This window comes from Lutra lutra, chromosome 1 (genome assembly GCF_902655055.1).
Source record: "Lutra lutra chromosome 1, mLutLut1.2, whole genome shotgun sequence".
Classification (NCBI taxonomy): domain Eukaryota; kingdom Metazoa; phylum Chordata; class Mammalia; order Carnivora; family Mustelidae; genus Lutra; species Lutra lutra.
In genome coordinates, this window is record NC_062278.1 from 11,225,931 (window position 1) to 11,235,749 (window position 9,819).

Consider the following 9,819-nt stretch of genomic DNA (forward strand, 5'->3'; position numbering starts at 1 on the left):
ATATTTACTGAATAATTCCTATGTGCCAAGCATTACGCTAAGTACTTTGGTACAATATTACCTTTATTCCTCAAAATAAATTCCTACAGTTAGGTAATGTTTTATCTATTTTACAGTTAAAGCCTTCTGAGATTTAAAAGAGTTAATTTCTTTGTCTATGCTCAGGAGCTAGGAAGTGGAATATGAGGTCTGGCTGCCTTATTCCAGATCTTAGGCTCTCAGCCCTTACACTGATCTAGTTATATAGGGAGCTAGAGGGAAATAAGATGGGACAGTCAGATGGGAGCCAGACATCTTAAGATCTTTTATGAATTTAACTGAGGCAAAAGGGAGGTTATGGAGAAAATATATTTTTCCAACTTCCTTTTATATTATAAATACATCAAACGTATAGAGTATAATAGCAAGTAATGTAATTAAGTCACAGGTACCTACCATCTGATTCTATCATTTTATCAGATGGTTTATTTGCTTTATATTTGCTTTATATCTTTTCCCTTTTTTGAACCTATGTCATTATATTTAAACTGAGTTTTTTGTAGACAGCTTATATTTGGGTCTTCTTTTTATCCAACCTGACCATCTCTGTTTTTTTAAATTGGTATCTTTAGATCATTTACATTAATTGTAATTATCAGTATGGTTGGATTTAGGGCTATTATTGTAGTATTTGATTTTCTTTTGATCCTTCTATTATTAGTTCTGTTCCTTCTTTCCTGTCCTTTTTTAGATTATTTAAATCTTTTAGTATTCCACTTTATCTGTGCACTTTTTTAGCTATATCTCTTCATATTAATTTTTTTAAAGGTTTTATTTATTTCTTTGAAACAGAGAGAAAGAGAGAGAGAACGAGCAGGGGAGGGGCAGAGGGAGAGGAAGCAGACTTCCTGCTGAACAGGGATTCCCCACATGGAGCTAGATCCCAGGATCATTACCTGAGCCAGAAGCAGATGCTTAGCTGACTGAGCCATCCAGGTGCCCTTCTTCATATTAATTTGTTTAGTGGTTGTTATAGAGACTACAATATACACCCCTAAACTTTTAAAGTCTATTTCAAATTACTATTTCATAAGAAAATGTAGAAGCCTTACAATCATATACATCTTGTTTCTCTCCCCTCTTTCTATTATAATTATTATATGTATTATTTCTAAATATATTAAGAATCCCACTGATGTTATAACTTTTGCTTTATAGCATAAAGAATTTAGAAAGAGAAAAACAGTCTATTATACTTACCCAGATATTTACGATTTCTGTTGCTCTCCCTTGGTTCCTGAAGTTCCAAGATTCCCTCCAGTATCACTTACCTTGAGCCTATAGGACTCCCTTTAGCATTTATTTTAGAGCAGGTCTGATGGCAAAGAATTCTCTTACTTTTTCTTAATCTGAAAATGCCTTTATTTTAACAGCATTCCTAAAGAATATTTTCTCTAGATATAGAATTCTGGTTTTAACAGTTCTTTTCTTTAAGCACTTTGAAGATGTTATTCTACTGTCTTCTGGCCTTCATGGTTTCTGGTGAGAAATCCTCAGTCATGTGAGTCATTGTTCCATTATATATAATGTGTTACTTATCTCTGGCTGTTTTCAAGATTTTTCCACTATATTTGTTTTTCAACAGTTTGATTACATGTGTCTAGGTGTGAATCCCTCTTAGTTTATCCTGTTTAAGATTTGCAGAGCTTCCCGAATCTACGAATACATGCTTTTCACCAAATTTGAGGTGTTTCAGTGATTAATTCTTCAAACACCTTTTTTCTGTTCCAATTCTTGCACTCTTTCCGTCTGGTGCTCTAACAACAGGATGTTAGACCCTTTGATCTTGTCCCATAGTCCCCTGAGACACTGCTAATTTTTTTTTTTCAGTTAATTTTCTCTCCTTCAGATCAAGTTATTTTTATTGATCTGTCTTGAAGTTCACTGGCTCCATTCTGCTGTTAAACTCATTCAGTGAGCTTTTTCATTTCAGATACTGTCATTTTCCTTTCTAAAATTTGCACTGCATTCTTATTTGCATACTTTCTGTTTCTCTGCTGACCAATTCTAGCTTTCCATTTGAAGGCATTTGCCTTTATCTTATAGCCATGATTCTATTAGCCAACTTAAAGTATTTGTCAGGTAATTCCAACATCTGGGCCATCTCATTGATTGTCTTTTCCTTTGAGAAATGGTCACATTTTCTGATTCTTTGTGTGTCAAGTAAGTTTGTTTGTATCGTGTATATTTATATTATGCTGTAAGATTCAAACTCCTGTTTAAAAAAAAATCTAGGGGTGTCTGTGTGGCTCATTCGTTAAGCGTCTGCCTTCAGTTCGGGTCATGATCCCAGGGTCCTGGGATTGAGCCCCACATCGGGCTTCCTGCTTCTCCCTCTCCCACTCCCCCTGCTTGTGCGCACTCTCTCTCTCTCTTGCTCTCTCTGTCAAATAGACAAATAAAATCTTTTTTTAAAAAAAATGCAGAATGTTGATTTTGTTTTGTTTTGCTTTGCTTTGCTTTGCTTTGCTTTGCTTTTAGCAGACAATCAACCCAGTTGAGTTCAGATCATAATTGCTGTATCTTCTTCTGTTTATGAGGTTCCAGGATCAGGTCAGTTGTCAAAGCCTTTATAGTACTACATTTAGGTCTGTCCTGGGCATATGCAACTCTGGCCAGCTAGGGCTGGTTGTTGGTTTACCTAAAGAATTGGAGGGTCTACTTCTCCAACTCTCTGTTCTCCAGAATTTGTCCACTTGCCCACTCCAGGGGCCCCAGTCTTCTAGCCAAAAGGTATAGTTTCTGTCAGAGTTTTGGGCCACAACAAGGCTTCCTTCAGATCAAAGTTGGGACATAAAATGAAGGGAGATGAGAAACTCACCCCTGAATCGATCATTCTTCAAGTTTTGACTCCCCTCCTCAATCTGCCTGCTATTACTTTTCAGAGTCCTCAGGTAGTTGCTCCTTTGTCCAGGGTTTCAGACGTTATTAGTGGGAGAGGTAGGCTTTGATGGTAAAGTCCATCTTGACTAGGATCAGGACCTAATCTTTTCTTTCGTTCAAGTTATTTTTTAAAAGCAATTCAGGTACTGTTGAGGACTCTAATATTTCTTTCTCTCATCCCCTTTTCTTCCTTCCATGTCCAGAGCCCACAGCCTGAATTTGTGATTTATTGCTCCTGTGCACTGTATGTTTTTAGTATGCATATCATCCATATATATTATACAGTGTAGTTTTATAAGTTTTTAAACTTTACATAAAATGGCCTCATAATATAAATATCTAGTATACAGTCAACTTCCACAAATTCTCCATATTTGCTTGAAAAGAATGTATCTGCTCTACTGTTGAGTGAGGAATTACATGTATGATTATTGTTCAAGATTATGCATTGTGTTCAAATCTTCTACACTCCTACTAATTTTATGTCTTATTGTTCTATCAACTACTATTGAAGGTTTGTTACAATCTCTCACTATAAATGTGGAGAAATATTTGTCAATAGTTCCCTGTAATTATGCAGGTTTTTGATACACACACACACACACACACACACACACACACACACACACATATATATATATATTTTTTTTTTAAGATGATTTTGTTAGGCACAATCCAGGTGGCTGTATCTTAGTGAACTGTTCCTTTAAATTAGTGCCGCCACTCCAGAAAACAGTATAGAGGTTCCTCAAAAAGTTTAAAATAAAGCTACCCTACAATCTAACATTTGCACTACTAGGTATTTATCCAAAGGATACAAACGTAGTGATTCAAAGTGGCACCTGCACCCCAGTGTTTATAGCAGCATTGTCCACAATAACCGAACTATGGAAAGAGCCTAAATGTCCATCAACAGATGAATGGATAAAGATGTGGCATATGGATCCATTCCATACAATGGAATATTCCTCAGCCATTAAAAAAAAATGAAATCTTACTGTTTGCAATGATGTGGATGGAACTAGAGGGTATTATGCTAAGGAAAATAAGTCAATCAGAGAAAGACAATTACATGCTTTCAATCATATGTGGAACTTAAGAAACAGAAAAGATGAACATAGGGGAAGGGAGGGAAAAATAAAAGAAGATTAAATCAGAGAGGGAGACAAATCATAAGAAACTCCTAACTCTAAGAAACAAACTGAAGATTGCTGGAGGGGAGGGGGATGAGGAGATGGGCTAATTGGGTGATAGGCATTAGGGAGGGCACATGATGCAATGAGCACTGGGCATTGTACTCAACTGATCAATCACTAAATTCTACCTTTGACACTAATAATCCACTATATGTTAATTGATTATAAATAAAATTAAATTTTTTTAAAAATGAACGTTGCTTTTATAATATGTAATGACTATGCTTCTCCCTAATTGTACTTTTATAATTAAAAACTATTTAGTTTGATATTGTTGTAGCCATACTAGCTTTCTTTTAATTAGCATTCTCCTATTGTGTATTTCCTCATTATTTTATTTGCCGAGAGGTTGGATCTGGGAAAGTTGTGCCCAGCTTTGGCTCAGCCCCAGGATCTCATGTGGGCTCCCCTTCAGAGTCACACCTCTCTGATGGAAGGACCAGTATAATCATGGGATGCAGCTTGCACTTTTTGTTTCCTACTTTTTAAATAGTCCATGAGGGCCTAGTGCTGTGCTCAGGGCCACCCAAAAGAAGGAATTTGTCATTGATAGTTTTTTCCAGGGAGCTGGACTGGGCCCCAAAGCCATGCTGGTAAGTTTTCTGCAGACCACTTCTCTGTGGTTCAGTGAAAAGGCTTTCACATTTTGGGGTAGAATCGGGGCTTCTCTAAACTGTGACTGAAGAATGAGTGTGAATGAATGTTCTTCTCTTCCTGAGAGATGTTCGGGCCATAACAACAAAAAGAGTTTGTTGTTCTGGACTTTTCTGCGTGTCAGGCATTGTACATGGTGCTTTATGTAGATTAACTCATTTATTCTGAAAACAACCCTAAAGCATATATTCTTATCACCCTTTTTCTGATGGAGAAACTGAGCTCCAAGTGTGTATGACTTGCTTGAGGTGACACAGCAGGCTGATAAAGCCAGGACTGAAACCCATAAGTCTGACTCATGTCCTTGACCCTGTTTCCTAGATATGAGTATTTTGTCACTGATCTTGGACATTGAGTCACCTCTAGCACACACCATGTCCTGCCTTTGGAGGAATGCTTCCCACCTCTTCATGGTTTGGTGCCCCCATGGACCATTTATGGGGGAGAAGAGACAGAGAGGGATTGACAGAGAGCCTCCCTGGTGGGATCTCCCAAGAGCCCTTCCTCACTCACTTCCCTCTTCGTGGCTGCTGATGCATTCTTCCCACTCCTTGTTGCCAGGGTCTCCCAAAAGCACTGGCCTATTTATCTCCTTTGAATTTACTTTGTTCATTGGTCTTCTCCCCCGACCTTTGACCTAGAGTAAATCTAGACAGATCCCTTGCTCATCTTCCCAGGCTCCTAAAAAGGAATGGTACACCCAACTGGACCGACATGTCTTCCTTGCACTCAAGCGGAGGGCTGCCTGCTTGGCTCTTCCTGCACTGGGAATACCAGCCCAGGAAGGCCTCAGCTTTCCTTCAGGGGAGATGGTTTCTCTAAGAGAGAAGGGTATAGATTTGGGGGGAGAAAGGAGGTACTTTAAATGTATAAAGGAGCATTTTTGGTAATAACTGAAGAGATGCAGCTCTTGCTTCTATCTTCTCTAACACGGCTTTAGAGAAGAGGTAGCATAAAGCATGATACAGTGGTCAGAGGAAAACCCAGTAAAGTCATCCTCCTGGGCTCCTGGGGCACTTGCTTCATCTTTGCCACGCCTCCAGTCAAATTCCAGATTTTGATCACCACCCAAATCCTATAGTTAGACAAAAGTTCCTGCCAGTAAGCCTTAAACAAGTTACAAGGGGGCAGGGGGACATCAGTCTACTGTAAGGCCCCAATATAACTTTGAGGAAGGCAATAGGTATCATAATGGACCCAGAAGAAAGACCACTGGGGCCAGGAGTCTGAGAACTTATAACCCAACCCTGTCACCAAGGGTCAACTCGGTATAGCCTTTGACAATCCAGCCCCAGCCTGCCCGGCTTATCCACAGGGAGGCATGGGGGAATTAGAAACTCTTACTGAACCACATGACATCTTTAACACCCTTCCAACTGGGAATCATCCACGATTCACTCAATCCTTGTAATATCTGCCATTTCATCAACACTGTGGGCCAGGCGTATTGATGCGTTATCATACTCGGCCCTCCCCCAACAACACAGTGAGGTCGTTTCCATTATCTTCCTTTTCAGAAATGGGGAGAGTAACTTGCCAAGATGCCAGAGCTGGTTGGGAAGGAGGAAGGATTTGGATCTGGGTCTAACCCCAGAACGGATTGTCCATCACTCAGCCTCTGGCACTTGACCAGTTTACTCAGCCTGCGGCCCCTCAAAAGAAAGTAAAAGACACAGATAGATGGAAACTCTGTGCCAGAAAATGGGCACTTCCGGAGCAAAACGGCCATAGTGACGGGCCTTGCAAACAACATCTTCCAACCAGGAAGCACAGGGCCATCTCCCTTCTACAAAGAGGCTCCCTTTTGTCCACAGAGCCCTACACAGAAACAATAACTCGATCACCCAGGAGACCACAGAACAAAGGGAGGGAGAGAGATACGGACAGAATAGGGTATAAATAAGATGCCGCACGGGCAGAGAGGGGCAAATGATTTAAAGGCAGAACACACCAGGATATTTGACGTGCAGGCTTTTAAATTATGCCCACACTCCTTATATGAGGTGTGTACACAAATGAGTCTGTATTTTCAACTACGTCACATGTCCTGTTTTGCAACCAAAAACAATATTTGTGCTTCATGTCCTGCACTGTAGTGTTTTATACACAGAATTACCTGGCACCGCTCCTGTCCCCAAGATGCAAATTAACGTTTTTCATGGGGAGTCGGGGCAGGGGGGGAGCTTGCAGAGGGGAGGCTGGGGGAGGGGAGCAAGCGTACTCTGCAGGCCACACTCGGGTGCTGACATTGCTGGGCATGATGGATGCTGGCAGCGCTGTTGCCTAGCAACCCAATACCCTTCAAGAAAATCCAGCAGTCTCGCTGGCTTGCAGAAGCAAGTGGGGCTGGTTCAGCATGGCGTTGGGCATGGAAAGATAATAATGGTTTTGTTCCAGTTATTAATAATCATTCCTCCTGATTTCCTGTATAGATCAACATACCTGAGGGTACACAGAGCCGTACACCAGGTTGGGGCTGGAAAAAGCCCAGGGTTTTTTAAATTACCTCCAAATGGGCTTCAGAGAGTAGTGGAATTTTACTGGCTGGTCCCATGATGCTCCTTCAATCCCGGGCCCTTTCCACAACATAAAGGCAGATCTCCACGGCGTGACTCACCAGCATACCTCCAGATAGTTGTTTGTCACCCCTGTCATGAGTCATGCTTTCTTCAGCTTTCTTTTTTCTCAAAACTGAAACACTTGACATTTTAGAATGGGGTTGGGGGAAGGTTTTTAAAGAAATTTTTTGTCACTCTGTGGCTTTGTGTGCAAGCGTGGGGGTGTGTGGGAAGAGGTGAGTAATGGCTGCACGAACAGGTAAACATGAGTGAGGTTCTCCACGCCGTCGGTCGCCTGGAAAGCGATCGGAGTCGAGGAGGCAGTCATCTATGTCACAGAGGGATGGGAATGCCCCTGGGCTACATCCTAGGAAGGACGATGCCCTGGTTATCTTTCTACCTTCCACCCATTCCTTCAAGCAACCTGCTGCTCCCTGCATCCCCCAAGAAGAAAGAGGTCTGCTTCATTCTGTGCGGTTTAGATAACAGGACCGTTGTAAGGCTTTAAGAAAAATCCTGCAGGAGTTAACAAGCAACAAGGAAAATTGGGATTTCAGATGAAAAAAGAGAAGCACAATACCAACACAGAAATTGTGTCAGACCAGGCAGATGGCAAGATCCCTGCGTTTGGGTTAATTGGTGAATTCTTTGATTCTGACATTAATTGGCTGTGTGATGAACTTCTGCTTCTTTTGCATGGCCCAGTAAAGTCTCATCCTCTCTACAAAGCCCTCAGCCTCTTAGACTTACCCACTTAGCACACGGTTTTCTCTCCTAAAATATGAGCGCCTCAAAGTCAAGCACCCCTTCATGCATCTCTGTATCACGTTAACCTGGCACCACGTCAGATCGATAATAGATGCTCAATGCATGCTGCCTGTTTGTAGGAGAGACAGATAAATGAAATAATTCATTAACCAGCCCAATAACTACATCTAATTAACCTCTTGGAGCCCCTACTTGTTCACGTGCTTAATGATACGCACTGTCTACTAACAGGAAAGTAACAAGGGTCTGGGAAATGTTTTGAATGTCATACAATGCCAAGTCATTATAAAACATTATTAGAAAAGAAAAGGTAGGGCACCTGGGTGGCTCAGTCTGTTAAGTGTCTACCTTCAGCTCAGGTCATGATCCCGGATCCTGGGATCAAGCCCTGAATTGGTCTCCCTGCTCTGTGGGGAACCTGCTTCTCCCTCTCCCTTTGCTGCTCCCCCTGCTTGTGTGCTCGTTCACTCTCTCTTTCTCTCTCTCTCTGTCAAATAAATTAAAAAAAAAATCTTAACAACAACAAAAAAGAAAAGATAGTGATTACCAAAGTGTCTCCAAAGTCAGGGATCAAGGCCAATTCTACACACAGGTAAGCTAGGGAAGGAGAAAGTTTGAGTTGATTCAAAATACTTCCCCCATCAAGCGGGGGTAATGCTTGAAATTTCCAAAACATTCGCTTCTTCGGATTAAGACATCACCGATTCTTGTTAAAAATGTAAATGTTCTCTTGCAGCAACTGCATATTAATCCATTATTAACCTCGAGTGCTTCAGCTAAACTTATTAAGTCGACTTGCCGAGTGAAAGGGACGTAAGACAGGTAATTACTTTTTACTCTTTATTAGGAAAATGTTTAAACATGTAAAACCGGAGGCAATCATATAATAAACCCTTCTGTGTTCATAGCCAGCTTCAACAATTATCGTCCTAAAACCAATCTGGTTTCATCTACCGCCATCCCCAAACTGGACTATTGTGAAGCAAATCCAAAACCTCTTCATATTTCGTGTGTGCATATTTCAGGACAAAACTCCAAAACTGAAATACTGTTAACATTATCACAATATCAGTATCATACCAAAAAAAAAAAAAAAAGAGAGAGAGAGAGAGAAGAAACAACCAACAACAACAAAAAACAGAAAGAAACAGTAATTCCTTAACATGGTCAAATATCTGGTCAGTAGTTAGCGTTCAAATAGCCCTAAAGGAACAGTTCAGTTTTGAGGTAGAAGTAGCGTTAGGTCCAGTATATAGCATGGGCTGGTTCTAGGTCTCCCAGGGGAAGAAGGGGCCATGGCGTGACTATCATCCGTTTCACTGTTCTGTTTTGTTTTCCAGCTTCACGGCTGCCAAGAGCGATCCACGTAAGGGAAAAGACATGAACGTGTAAGCCAAAATATGAATTACTCTCCCTATCAGCCAGTGACACTTACCAGCTTCCCCCAGCTGTCATAAAAATAATTAAGAGTTAGGTTTCCTTAACCTGACAATACTAGGACTTGAGTAGTTAATCCCATTGTCAAATTCACCTGTTAAAGATAAGCCAGCTGTACTTGCCTGAGCCTCAGTTTCCTTGTACAATGGAGGCAGTAACAGGGCATACCCCACAGGGCTCTTCAGAGAATTAATAGAAGATAATGTATGTAAAGCACTTAGAAAAGCTCCTGGCACAGTAAACCCATAAGGAACATGAACTATTATATTGTTATTCCCCGGTCT